We start from the raw sequence: 15,091 nt of genomic DNA on the forward strand, positions 1-15,091 counted from the left end.
GAGAATTAACACCCTTCTCAGGCAAGAAGGAATTCAGATACTCAGCGAATACACTGCTCTACTGAGCTTTAAAGTCAATCCTACTTTTTAAAAAGCTAATAAGACACTTTTTTACATCAGTTGCTATCTTTTCAGAACAGAAGTGACAAATGTCAAGTTTTCTTAGCTCTGAAATGGAAAAAAAAAAACTTTTTTTAAAGCAAGTATATAAGCAAAGTCAAAGAAAAAATGGTCAAGGTTGACTTTGTTTATGCTGTGTATTGGAGCACCTGCTCACATGAAGTGAACTCTTGTGAGGCCAGAAAATGGCTCATCCCCTCACGGGCACTGACATCCACAATGACTGTACCTTCAGGATGACTCAAATAAAGAGAAACAGACCAGCCAAAGTTTAATTCAATTTTATTTTCCACTTTTAGTATTTTTCAAATTATACAACATGCAGTCTGCCAGAGTACCCACACATCTTCATTTTAGAACCTAGAAGATTACCATAATTTTCCACGGGCCAGGGGAGGGTGACTTCCCCATCTTTTGTTCCATGGACTAGTACAGCATCATTATGGATATAAACCACGATTCTCCCCTCAAACCCCCCAAACAAGTTTGTCCACAATTTTTTTAATGTGAAAGCTACTGTACAAATACATAAAGCCCAGAAAACACACATCTGCAGTACACAGGACACACTTTACAAACTAGACATGTATAATTCTACAGAATGCCCTATTCCCCTTATATCTGCACACAATGAACAGTATTTAAAATTGATACACAATTTTTAAATAAGTAAGCAGACTTCACGGAGCGGCGCTTCCTTCAGCAGTTATCCAGCCATTATTCAATGCTTGGTTTAAAAAGGCTAAATTGTTAGTGTTAAATGAAGCAATTTTAGACTATGATGGTTTCTTTAGCTTGCTCAAGATTCTGGGTGAGACAATGAAGTGAAATCTTCCCCCCACTCTCTGCCAATGAAAAACTTTCCCAATATGTCATATAGCTAGAGTCCAAATGTCTCCTGCCCTACTAAAAAAAAAAAAAAAAAATGCACTTCGAAAGAGGGGATTGTTAAAAATTTTTATTTGCTTTCAGTTATTTCTATAGGAACTAGCACTTCTTTATGTAAACTTTAGGGCTTTAAAAAGTCACTAGGTGCTACATTCTAAACAAACATTTTTATTTCTTCATTTATCCCAATATATCTATAAATTCTGATTTTCTTAATCACATGATTCCATTTCCTTTAAAAGTCTTAATCTGAAACTCTTAAGGATTCTGTCTACTACCTGTTTAACAAAAGAAAAGTGTGCAGCATTTGAAGAAATGATATGTTTGCACAGAATTCTCTAGTAATTGACAAAAACATATTTGGCATTATATATTTCAGTTCCCAACCATAAATCTTGATATCTCAAACATTCTCCTAATTTACCAATCCCCCATCCTGCAGATAAAGATTACTTGTACAAACCATCTGGCTGTTCTCTTAGAGCATCAAAGAATAAACTTTCAAGAAGTAGCATGAAATGTAAAATTATTCATAGAGGAGAAAAAGACACACACACACACACACACACACACACTAGTCAAAAGCTGCATATAACCAAAAACATAATCATGAGCTTAGTTGTTCAGAAGTGTAGTTTTTACATTTAAAGTACAGGGAGCAACAGTTTAAAAACCTGAAAATTGCACAATTGTAGCTTTTTTAAAAAGTGGCCTACCGAGAACATGGTCCTGATATAATAACTGGCTTATGATACATAGCAATATTTAAGGATCCATTTGAATAATCCATTCTGATAATTTGCCTCCCTTTTAGTCACAGTACAGGAAAATTAGATTAGAAGTCCTCTAAAGATTGAAGCTAGGTGAACTGACTGGCTGATCAGCAACTAGCAGAATTATCTTTAAGAGACATCAAAGCCAACTTTCTCTGTGAATAAAAGTAAGGCGAATTTTGTCAGTCCCTTGTAAAGATCAAGTAATAGGGAACTACAAGTGAATGTTTCCCTTTGAAACATGAAAGTGTTGAGCAATTCTTTAGAAGTAGAAAGGGGTTACCCAGGGAAAAATCACACTGGAAAGAATCTAAAAGCAATCTATTTTATCATGGATATTAGCAAGAACCAAAAATCATCACTGACCTTTCTTCAATTTCCAAACAAAAAGTAATACAACTGCATAATGGACAGTAGTAATATGACAATTATTAAATGGCAATCTTCTCAAACACCAATGTTTTACCTCCCCAAATTAGAGGGAAACATATTAACAAGGTTATGTGGCACATATGTTTTTACCTGATAAGCTTTGCAAATGCTGCCCCACAAGGACCCTCCTATCAGACTGTAAATAATGATGGAGCAGGTATATTGGGCTGGCACTGATAACAAAATCAAAGAAGGAAAAAAATTAAACAAATGCAAAATTGCCATCTTCACGAAATAAGGACTTCAATAAAATTTGTCCTCCTCTCTCCCCTTATCCCCCCACCCAAAACAAAACACACATAAACAAAGTGCAACATTTACCAAATAAATTAAGTCAAAGTGGGTTTGCTTTGCTAGGGAAATTTTATACAAGAAATGTTTGGATGTCAATGCACAGTTCTTAGCACTTTACACAAACACACACACACACACACACTTGAACTACCTTCAACCCACACAGCCATGAGAAAAGCCCAGTCTCCCCTGGCATATACTTCATTACAGTGGTGAAAGCTTCAGGGTACAGTGCCAGCTCACCCATCTTGGGCCCACATCATGAGAGGATAGGAGCTTTCACCGAGATTGGTTTCACTGTCATTGACTTACCCCCAAATTTGTCAAAAAAAAAAAAAAAAAAAAAAAAAATAGCAGCACACAAGACCAACTTAACTGAATCTTTGTCAGTTTCTCCGAAAACTTTACTACTTGGAAACTGATCTTCTTAATATGCACAACTGGAAGTAAGGGTTGATTCAGCTTTAGATTTATGTATTTGAATAAAATAATAAACTAAATGTAAAATATCCAACAATATGGATTTTTTTTCTAATTGTGCCTAAGAAGATGAAACCTTTTTGGTGTCAAAGAATTCAAATAGTCTGCAATGATGGGTTAAAATAATAACTTATTCATGACAACTTATTCATAGACAAGCACAAAGAACAAAATCTTCTCAAGTACTTTCTCCCCAAGGTTTCCTTTTTTCAACTGCTGGAATGATGCTGGATTTCTTCAGCAATACCCCCTCAAACTGAAAATGGTTAGAGAAAGAGGCCATTCCCGATGCAAGCTCCAGAAGGATCAGGGAGGAAGAAGTGAGGAGAGGGGCAGTCACATTTCCATTTATCCAACTCTGCAGCATTTTCAGCACTTCTGAAAGAATGATGTTCAAACCAGGCCGGTCAAGACTAGTTGCTGCAGGTTCAAAAGCAAGCAGCTCGGAGGTGACTTTTATGACTTTTTGCATTTACATAGATGTATCTGAATGAACAAATTCTACATTGCCACTGTCAGATTGTTTTTCTGCCCCAAAGAAATTTGCTTTGCATTTTAACAGGTGCCACACTAAAAGGTATATTTTACAGATCCAAAGATGTGACCTGGATATTCAAAATGTGTCTTTGGGGTAATTTGTTTCGGAAAAGTGTTCAGAATGAAAACTTTGAACCCTATAGCAGCACTTTTTGTTCCTTAAAAATATAAAGTAATGTGTTTATTTTACAGGAAACCAGACAGTTGAGGCAGAGCATGATCACCTGCCTCCACGGCACTTGGTTGTTCCCCTCCAGGGAATGGCACATTGGGGCGTACAGATGGGACAGTGCACTGCCCAGAGGAGGCTCCAGGGACCACCCAGAAACCACCCAACACCCTGGAGGCTGAGTCAGCGGTAATGGTTCTGCGTAGTAAGTGGATCTTCTGCAACCATCTCCTTCAGATTTCTCAGAAAGAGAAAAGTCCGAGCACACATCTGTACACACAGAAACTCTACACACCTCAAAGACCTGAAACTGGTGTACTGCAGATGGCTGGGGTAAGCAAGTATAAAAAAAAATGGAAACTGTAAGAGGGAAAAAAATAAAGGAATTGGTGATTAATGTAGTCCTTGACATGCTACGTGGAGTTGTATCTGTTGAAAGAGAACCAAAGAGAGAACATAGGAATTAGAGAAAACAGTAGAAATTTACTCATCAAAAAAAATTTAATTCTAGATGTTTAGACCAGAGCTTTCAGATGTAAATATAACATGAACCACATATTTTTTTTGTTTTTATTTGTTTGTTTTTGAGACAGAGTTTTGCTCTTGTTGCCCAGGCTGGAGGGCAGTGGGTGCGATCTCAGCTCACTGCAACCTCTGCCTCTTGGATTAAAGCAATTCTTCTGCCTCAGCCTCCAAGTAGCTGGGATTACAGGGGCGTGCCATCATGCCTGGCTAATTTTTGTATTTTTAGTAGAGACAGGGTTTTCCCATGTTGGCCAGGCTGGTCTCGAACTCCTGACCTCAGGTGATCTGCCCGCCTCGGCCTCCCAAAGTGCTGGGATTACAGGTGTGAGCTACCATGCCTGGTCTAGCCACATATTTAATTTCAAATTTTCTAGTGGCTACATTAAAAAGTAAAAAGAAATAGGTAAGATTAACTGTAATATATTTTATATAGCCTAATATATTCAAAACAGTATCATTTCAACATGTAATTGGTATTACATGTTGAGATCGTTTACGTTACAATATTACTACTGAGATCTTTTCTTCACACAATAGTGTTTGCAATCTGGTGTATATCTTCCACTTTCAGCACATCTCAGTTTGGACTTAGCCACATTTTGAGAGCTCAAAAGGCACATGTGGCTAGTAGCACGTGAACAGCACAGCTTCCTGCTTCCTGATTTTAAGTATTTAGTCCTGACAGTCTCAACATCTCTTCCATAAGTATCTGTTGAGACTATATATATTCACAGTAACATAATGCATTTTCTCATTCCTAAGGGGGAATTAAAACATTTCTCATTTTCTTGCACTTAGGATAGCAAGCAGGTGCAACAGGGCCCTTAACCCAGGCTCTCTGTAGAAAGAGGTTCCCAGTTCCAAAAGGTATGCTCCATCTCCAACGGATAATGAGATTCTCCAAAAAAGCGCGCCCTTCCATTTCATTCCACTTCTCACCAGAGGTTCGGCTGGTGCTGGGCACATCTCCAGGATGAACGTCTAGACCAGCCTGAGTGGCCTCTGTCAGCCTGTACCCAATGCCCATAAGCTCAGCTTTCAGAAGACACTGAAAGGCCCTGCTTCCCGTCACCAGCTTGAAGCCCTAGCTCTGATATCTTGCTATAGGTTTTGCGCAGAGCTCATGGTATTCTAGGGGATGGGGACAGGGATGACAAAAGAGGGAAGCAGAAGCTCATTCTTGAAAAATACATGGAATTACCTAGTACCGGAAATATGACAGCCACTAAGAAAAGCCCAACTTCTTTTTTGATTTAAAAAAAAAACAAGCCTCCATAATCTGACACATTATGCTTTCTGTTTTGCCTCTAGAAGGCTTATATCAAAATTTGGTGCTCATCTGTGGTAAATGTCTCAGATTCCTGCTACGATGCTCTTTTTTTCCTTCATTCTCCTGATTTATATGCTATAACATTGTAAGCAACCTCACATATTTGTATCAATAAGCAGGATGTAAGTTACATATAAATGGAAAAAATCACAGTCTAGAAAGGGGTTATAAAAGTAGATAAAAGCAAAGTAGGTGAAAAAGGAGAAGAAATACAGAACAGAAACTGAGTAGAAAATTTAAAAACATAACAACACATTCTTTTTAAAAATACCACCTCTTGGCCGGGCACAGTGGCTCATGCCTGTGATCCCACCACTTTGGTTTGGGAGGCCAAAGCAGGTGGATCACTTGAGGTCAAGAATTGGAGACCAGCCTGGCCAACATGGTGAAACCCCAACTCTACTAAAAATACAAAAATTAGCCAAGCATGGTGGCATGTGCCTGTAGTCTCAACTACTCGGGAGACTGAGGGAGGAGAATCACTTGAACCTGGGAGGCAGGGGCTGCAGTAAGCCGAGATCATGCCACTGCACTCCAGCCTGGGTGACAGAGTGAGACTCGGTCTCAAAAAAAAAAAAAGAAAAAATATTCAGAAAACTCATTTGGTATAATGTCCCACAATGGCAAGGCTACTCAACTAAGAAGAGCTTAAACAACCCTAGATGGTGATATTCTTGTCATTTTTAGAAGTCACGGAGAGTAAGAGGTATCTTTGGGAAGAATATGGCCTTTCTAGTGAAATTTTGGGCTTTTTGTCAATATTAGAAGTGAAAAACCTAAAAGCATGGTCACAGTTGTTATTGAATATCCATTTTGGGCTGAAAACCGTTGGAGTGCTGCCTGAATGCCACCATTGACATCGCCATTTCACACTCTCACAGGTTCATTTCTCCAAACACACTAACCCCCTGGTCAGATGAGATCCCCCGGGTCGGATGAGATGGCCGTCCTGTGTGCCCAGAGGCAGGGAGGTGCCGGCACATACCTTGGATTGTGGGATTATGGCCTGACACAATGTTTGCAGACAAACCGTGTTGACACAGCAAGCACTAGACACACAAATGCAACAGGGCAGCCTCCGTAACTCCAGCAGACCATGAAGTGACACAATTTCCCCTGGAAGGCCTTTCAGCCAAAGCCCCCGATCCCCGCTGGGCAAGATGCAGCAGGTTTTGGCTCATAGTTTGGAAGCAACACAGGGCTACAAAGGAGGCTCCACCTGCTTAGTTTAGTCACCTCAAGGAGCGTGAGAGAGGAGAGCCGAGATTGTGACAGGTTGCTGGAAGGAAAAGCACAGGAACTCTGCCAGTAAAGGTTCCTTTCTTTACTACGATGCGGCGTTCCTCTTCATCCCCAGTTAAGGATCTCTATAGGCCTGTCTGCTGAGAAGTCTTTCCAGCAAGCCCAAGAAACATGAATTCCAGTAGGATGTTCCCATCCATCCTCCCCACTATCTGGATCTTCATCTCCTTAGATAAATTCATGGGAGGAAATAGACATACGTTTTAAAGGTAAATGGTTCAGCCCTGAGATAAAGCATTTCTGACTGCTCTAATCCCAGAGTACTGGGGAGTCTGCAGAATCTTTAAAGCCCAGTCCTGTTGACTCTCTCTTTGAGGGTTCCGAGCAGTCACTCACTCACTCAGAAGCAGGGGACTGGACCAAATGACCCACTACAAGACTGTCCCTGGCGCTCTGCCAAACTGTAGATGGTAATTCAAAGTGGCAATGTGTGACCAGATTTAGGAGGAAATAAAATCACCTTTCTTTAAAAAGGGTGGGGAAGGCTGAAGAAAGAGGTTGATTATACAAGGGTTTTGCAAGACGTATTTAGAGACCGTTTTCACCCCCAATTTTGGCTTTTGCAATTGCTTGCAGTGGATTTAAGCTTAATCCAAACAGTACATAGTTTTATCTTTTCTTTTGCCTTTTTATAATTCAATCCCCATATTATAAGAATTACCAATTGTACTTTGCTTATCACCGCTGAATAGAAGTGGATTTATCTCATTGGAGCTTTGGTACATTTGCTGTAGAGGAACCATTTGGTCGCTGTGAACTTCTGACTCTGAGAACCGTGAAGCTGAGGAGTATTAAGGCGGAGGAGGCTACTGTGCTGTAGACAGAATCAGGAATTCTTGCCTCCTGGAGATCCCCAATTCCTCCCTTTGGGTTGAGAATGAGAGTTTCAAAGTCCCTCTGCCTCAGCAGTACCCACCTACAGTTATTTCTGTCCTCTCTCCCTGTCCTCGTCAGGCCTGTCCCATGACCACTTTAACAGTAGCTCACATGCATGGGGGCCTAATTTTGCCAGATCCTCTTCTAAGACTTTTTTCTCTCTACTTTCACATTCTCTCATTCAATCCCAGACAAGCCTGTGATGTGCACACTATGATCCCACCTTCCCCACGCCACAGTTTTCTTAGCTGTCCAGTGGCCAAGAATCTTGTCTGGCATGACAAGGGGAGATTCTCTTCATACACTTCGACCAAAACAACACACCGCAACAGACAGAATGCAGACGCAGCCGGGGGAGTCCAGTTGCCATCTATTAAATAGCCAGACATCAAAGAGATTTGCAAAAATGTAAAACAATGCCATTTGGCTATTTTTTTTGTTTTGAAAATAGTTATTTTCATTACGAATCGCATTTACAGTAACATGTATGAGCTTATTACTATTTGTAAATGAATCTGGCAGTATTCTAAATTTTTTGCTTTAATCTCTGATATGATCCATATCAATAAGTATAGCCCATATATATAAAAACTCATTGATCCCTCTTTTTTTTTTTTTTTTTTTGAGAAAGACTGCCATTCTGTCACCCAGACTGGAGTGCAGTGGCACAAACATCACTCACCACAGCCTCAAACTCCTGGGCTTAAGCAATCCTCCCACATCAGCTGCCCAAGTAGTTGGGACTACAGGTGTATGCCACCATCCACAACTAATTTTTAATTTTTTAATTTTTTTTTTTTTTATTTAGAGACAGATTCTCACTATGCTGACCACTTTGGTTCCAAACTCCTGGCTTTGAGTGATCCTCCTGCCTTGACCTCCCAAAGTGCTAGGATTACAGGGTTGAGCCACCACGCCCAGTCCATCGATCTTATTTAAGAGAAGAAAGGGTCCTAAGGCCAAGAACTTTGAGAACTATTGCAGAGAAGATCATTGCTCTTAGCCCAGGATCTACCACTCACAGTGGTGGTACCTTGACAGCTCATCTGCCTTTTTGGGATGCAGAATGAGGAGACAGGATCAGGTGATGAGGACCACACAGGTGGTTACTGGGTGCTTGTTCGGCACCAGGCACTAGGCTAATCTTCATGTATTTGTTTTTATTCGTTTATTTATTTTCGAGGCAGGATCTCACTCTGTCACCCAGGCTAGAGTGTGGTGGCACCATCACAGCTCACCGCAGCCTCAAACTCCCCCGCTGAAGTGATCCTGCCAGCTCAGCCTCCCAAGTCACTGGAACTACGGGCATGCACCAACACACCTGGCTAATTTTTTTTTATTTTTGGTAGAGACAAGGTCTTGCTATGTTGCCCAGGCTGGTCTCAAACTCCAGAGCTCAAGCCATCCTCCCACCTCAGCCTCTCAAAGTGCTGGGAGTACAGGAGAGAAAGAATCGAGTCACGCCACAACACACGAAGAACAGGCATTCCAAATTCTGCAAGAAGCAACGAACTCCGGAGTCGCACTGCACCTAGCTCTTTATTTTTAGAAAAAACCCCATTTTTCATTAAATTATGTGAAGTTTGGTGGTTTGGACTTTTTATTTGTGGTTTTATTTCAATTTAATTTCTGAATTTGTCTTAACAGTTGTGTAAGATCTGTAAGCAGGGAATGTATATTGTTTAAAATGTGCAAATACTTAAGTATTATAATAAAATAAACTCTGGGGATCTGTGAGAATTTTATCCCTTTAAAAGTACGCTATTTACTACTCAAGTTTGAGATAAAATGCTATAAATACAGGAAAACCAAGAAAAAGAGTATTCTGCTTTCAGTCTTTCAGAAAACATCTGAGGTTTCAGCAATGCCCCACTGGCGCCATCTGGTGGAGACATTTGAACAAGTCCCCTGGCTTGCCAAAGCACTGCCTGGAGACGAAGTGGATTTTCAGGGCCCTCAGAACCAGGGAGCTGGGCAGATGTTTAATCAGGCGTCTGTGTTAAGTGTGGGGCCGCAAAGAAGCACTCAGCACTGCCTGAGAAGTCGATTTTACACCGTCTCTGTTCTCAAGCCCGAGCCCCTGCTTCCCCTCCCTCCCTCTCAGCTGATCAGCTGGCTTCTTGCCAGCATGAGGAAAGCTCTAAGGTGAGCTGGTCTAAGGTGAGCAGATCTTGCCTCCCAGCTCACCCCATCTACAGCCCACCCACATCTGTGCTTCCTCCTCTGCCCCACTGGACTAGACCATCACCCTCGCACACAGCTATGCTGTAGTATCTCCCATCTTGCAACAGAAAAGCAACGCAACCCTGTCTTAACCCCACATGGCTCCACTCCTCTCATCTCCTCCAAATAAAACTCGCAAAGTGAGTTCAGCCGCCGGCTTTACTTCCTCATCCACTCTCTCTAGTCCATGCTAAGGTCACCACCATCTGGCCTTCTTCAACCACCCAATCTCTGTCATCATCTTACTCAGGCTCTGAGCTGACCACCTTCCTTCTAGGGTCACAGTCTTCACGTGACCTCTGTGCCCCCACATGCTCCTCGGGCCCCTCGGCTGTGCCACCTCCTTTCTCTGACCTTCCCACTTGCCAGTGCCTGGGCCTGGTCCTGCTCCAGCTCGCCCCCCCAGCTCCCCTCTGCTGTGCCCCCCTTTTCTCTAGGTTGCCTCCTCCAGACCTGTGGCCATAAACACAATCTACAGGTCACGACTCTCCAGCCCTGGCCTCGTCCCAGCCTCTCTCCTGTGCTCCAGACCCAGAGATCCAGCCACCTATTCCATGCACCCACTTGGGTGGTGGGCTCAGCTGGATGCCTGAGAGGCAGCGCAAAAGCAATGTGATGGAAACCAAGCTTTCCCACAAAACCTGCTCATCCCCCGATTTTCCCTGGCATGGTTAAAAAGGAACCAAGGTTTCCCTAACTGCTGGAGCCCACCCAAATCTAGGAACTACCTTGATTCCCTTCCTTCCTCCTCCTCTTGGATCTCAAACCCTCATCAGTAAGCCTGACAGCTGAATCAGCTCTAAGCAGGCACTGACTCGGACACTTCTCCCCTGCTGCCATCACCCCGGTCCAGTACTGGACCCTCCCCCGTGGCCACCTACAGTGACCCCTAGGCAACCCCCACTTCTTATTGTTGCCCCACCCCTACCCCTTCTTATCTAGGGTCCAGCCCAGAGTGGCCTTGTCTCATTATGAACCAGGTCCCACTGCTCCCATGCCCACAGCCCCACCGGCCCCTCACACTAGGTTACAATCTAACTTGCCCACAGCCTCAACACCTTCATTTACTTGGGTCCAACTCCCTCCCCATCTACTCTAATGAAGATGAGCTCTCCTGGGTCATGAGCTACCACCTTATCAGCCTTGCTAACATTCCTCAGATAACCCTCATTCATTCCTCCCCTTGAGTGAGCATCGAACCACTCTCTCCCAAGTTTCTGTGTGCCTGGCATTTTTCATCACTCAGTTCTCAACGTAAATGTCACCCCCTCTTCTAAAACAGTGTTCCTACTCCATTAGCCTGTTTTCGTTTTCTTCTGAGCACTTACCACTACTTGAAGTTACGTTGTTTATTTTCTGTCCGTCTTCCCCTAACGAGCATGTCACTGCACAAGAACAGGGCCTTCTTGTCTCATTCACTGTGAAACCAAGTACAGAGCCAGGCCCTCGATGCCAGATCCCACTTGGCAGGTGAGAAAAACTGAAGCTGAAAGAAATCAAGCAACTTGCCCAATGTCATGTGGTTGCACTACACTGACCTATATGTAGGTCTGAGGTTTGAAAAAGATCATCTCCTTCTCCTGAGGCAGCCCCTGTGGATTTGAACTAGATAAGATCAAAGCCAGCATTATCCTGGGTTCTTTTGATTTTTGTACATTGGCACCTTCAGTGGCTCTGAAACCTTGAGGATAAACCAAAATACTCACTATGGCTATAATTCTTGGACCCTGAAATGACGCAGAAGGAAATTCCAAAGATATCCAGCTGCAAGAATATGTGCTCTGACTCCAACAGGAGGGCTGGGAAGAGTCAACTGAGATCATTTCCACCCAGGGAAGGGAGACTTCAGAACGAAAATTCCAAAGGTCAGGAAAGACTGTCTCAAAAAGGCTTTGATCTCATCTAAGCAATGAGTTCTGCAGTTCCAATTAATTTTCAGAAATGATTTAATATTTCTTTACCTTTCAATTGTAATTCCTGAATCTGTGGATTACTACCTATTTTTAATCTCCACTAACAAATGCCCAGTCATTTCTTTAAAATAGTTGTAGCTTGTAGATAAATTCTCTTTATATATATATTTGAGACAGGCTCGGCAGGCTCTCACTTTGTCACCCAGGCTGGAGTGCAGTGGCACAACCGCAGCTCACTGCAACCTCCACCTCCTGGGTTCAAGCGATTCTCCTGCCTCAGCCTCCCAAGTAGCTAGGGTTATAGGCGTGTACCTACACACCCAGCTAATGTTTCTGTTTTTAGTAGGCAAGGGGTTTTACTGTATTGGTCAGGCTGGTTTTGAACTCCTGACCTCAAGTGATCCACCTGCCTCAGCTTCCCGAAGTGCTGGGATTACAGGCATGAGCCACTCTGCCCAGCCAGTAATATCTTTAAAAGCCCTTATATCAGCTCATAGTAACAAACAGGATACTCAGTTGGACATGGGCCTTCCCCACTCAGTGGCCAGGATTCATTGCTATACAGGGACTAAAAACCATTTGGTAACAACTATGTGAATTAAAGGACACTGTAAACCAACTTTTATCAACTACCATATTCTACAGCGCTTCTCTATACTAGCAGTTAACATTTTTATTGAGCAATTGTTATGTGCTTAGAAGTATGACCTCATTTAAACCTTCTGTCAATGCCAATGACCATGATAAAAGATTCTCCCCATTTCATAGATGAGGAAACAGACTCTGAGGTTAAGTAACTTGAAGGAAGCAGAAAACTTGACACCTGAACCCAGGTCCCTTGTCCAATGGCAGTCCCCTCAGCCACACTGTCATCCTGAAAGCTGTAAGAGGGGGCCTGTTTATTTTGTGAGCTGATGAGAGAGGCACCTAGTTTCAGAAGCTGTATGGAGAAGGTGTGTCAAGGAGGCTTCGAATTCAGATAAAACCATCAAAACCACTTGGAACACTTTGAGTAAAGAAACAAATTCCCAGCCAGGCGCAGTGGCTCAGGCCAGTAATCCCAGCACTTTGGGAAGCTGAGGTGGGCGGATCACTTGAGGTCAGGAGTTCAAGACCAACCTGGACAACATGGTAAAACCCCGTCTCTACTAAAAATGCAAAAATTAGCTGGGTGTGGTGGAGCATGCCTGTAATCCCAGCTACTCGGGAGGCTGAGGCAAGAGAATCGTTTGAACCCAGGTGGCAGAGGTTGCAGTGAGCCGAGATCATGCCATTGCACTCCAGCCTGGGTGACAAGAGCAAAACTCCATCTCAAAAAGATGATGGGTCGACAGGTGCAGTAAACCATCATGGCACTTGCATCTATGTAACAAACCTGCACATGCAGCACATATATCCCAGAACTTAAAGTAAAATTAAAAAAATAAATAACTGCCATAATGGGTGAGGGTGGTTCTGCCACTTCGAGGGTCTTGAAAGTCCACCAGACCTACTGATTTTCATGCTCAGTATGAGAAGAGGCTACACTGGTGATGAACGGCCAGGATTTGGTTGTTTGGAGCCGACACAAAATATGGGACTGGCAGACCTTTGTTGGAATCCTTGAAGAAGACAACTGTCCCATTGCATAATCTCTGGAGCCCAGAATCCCTGGACCAGTATATTTAGTAAGGTCTTGTTGGGAACCATACCAACACATCTCTCTGTGTGCTTTCATCGGATGAGGTAAGGCCTGTATTATATCTAGCCCAATGCTGCGGCGTATCAGGTGATCTATAATGCACGGCGTGCCAGCTGCCCACCCAACATCCACTCACCCTGTCCTCGCTCAAAGAGCATTACCCTTCTTTGGGGTAGTGAAGCGCCCTGCTAAAAGACTACCTTTTCCAGCTAGATGTGGCCATGTGGCTCAGGGCTGCCCAAGGAAAGGGAGGTGTCAGCATTGCATGGGGCTTCAGGAAAGCTACTTAAAGGGATTCATTCAGGATGGCTGCTTTCGCCTCTCCTCTCCTTCTTCTCTGGTTGCTAAACTTGGAATATAGGCATGATGGCTGAAACTGAAGTCATTTGGTGACCTTGGCTGGCCTTGAGCTCAGGAGGCAGGCACTTGCTTAACCTAGTTAAGAAGCTAGGTTTCTGTTATCACTGTGGAGATGCTCAGCTACTGACACACCACCTTCAAATTTCCTGGACACAAGACAGAAATAAACTACCATCCTGTATAAACCATGGTGAGTTCTCAAACTTTGACGAATATCAGAATCACCTGGAATACTTGGTTGAAACAACAAACAAAGCCAGGCCCTTCCTCCCCTAAGGAGCCTGGGACTCTGGGTGCTCGAGGATGCTCACATCCACCAAAGTTCGAGGACCACTGCTTCAGGCTTTTCTGTTCTAAGCTGCCCAGCTGGATCTTAGAGTTCCCTTTAGGTATCAGCCTCGATACTGACAACACGTAGTCAAAAGCAACTTTCTAACTTCCAGTTTCATTCTACTCCCGATTGGAAGCAGAGATTAGATATGAATGGGGTGGCCCACTGCCAAGACCATTTCCCATCTTCCTGTCTGGAAGACGGCAGATGCTGGCAGACACACTCCCGGCCCGAGGGCTGCCTCCACCTTCCCTCCTGTTCCTGCTACTCTGACCAGCCCCTGGCCTGCTCCTTGGCACTGCCTGGGGCAGCACAGGTAAAAGTTGTGTGGGAGCAGTCACCAAAGCATTTCCCTTGGATGTTTTAGCCTAAGCCTGAGCCATACCCAGACCCGAAGTGATGGCTCCAGCCTCTCCTGCTGGCCTTCTTGCCTTGAGGCAAAAAGGAATGGATAAGGAAAAGTCCAGCCTTCACACCAGGCATGCTTGCATGCGTTGGGAGCCAGCTGCCCTAGCAAAGGCTTACAGTCCAAGGACAATGTCCAGAGACACCTCTTCCCATCTGCATGTTCAAAGTCAGAATTTTTCTAAACAAAGTTTTCTGGTCACCTAGTCATTTGTCTGCCTGCCCAACTAGTAGCCTCTTTTCTCCATTTCCATCATAAAGAACGGTTTTCACTCTCTCTTTCTTCTCTTTTGTAAAGCATATCACTTGTTCCTTTTCTTTTTGCTGGGAGAGCAATGTCAGGCATGTGGGCTTCGGGCAGAGAAGCTGGCAGACCACCATCTCAAAGAAAAAAGCACTCTGGACCCACCTAGATATATTCCTTAAACCCCCACTTATTGAGTTCAGATAGT

The 15,091-nt window shown here is 43.5% G+C and overlaps 1 protein-coding gene across 1 annotated transcript in view; it reads right to left on the minus strand.

The window, feature by feature from the left end:
* Positions 1 to 385: 385 nt before the first annotated feature.
* The window catches only part of KIF5C (kinesin family member 5C), a 152,171-nt gene continuing 137,465 nt past the window's right edge, over positions 386 to 15,091 (minus strand). Inside the window, exon 26 of the mRNA XM_017523231.2 lies at positions 386 to 4,122. The gene's annotated coding sequence lies outside the window, so the exon portion shown is untranslated. The remainder of the gene's footprint in view (positions 4,123 to 15,091) is intronic.

This window comes from Cebus imitator, unplaced genomic scaffold (genome assembly GCF_001604975.1).
Source record: "Cebus imitator isolate Cc_AM_T3 unplaced genomic scaffold, Cebus_imitator-1.0 Scaffold27, whole genome shotgun sequence".
Taxonomy (NCBI): domain Eukaryota; kingdom Metazoa; phylum Chordata; class Mammalia; order Primates; family Cebidae; genus Cebus; species Cebus imitator.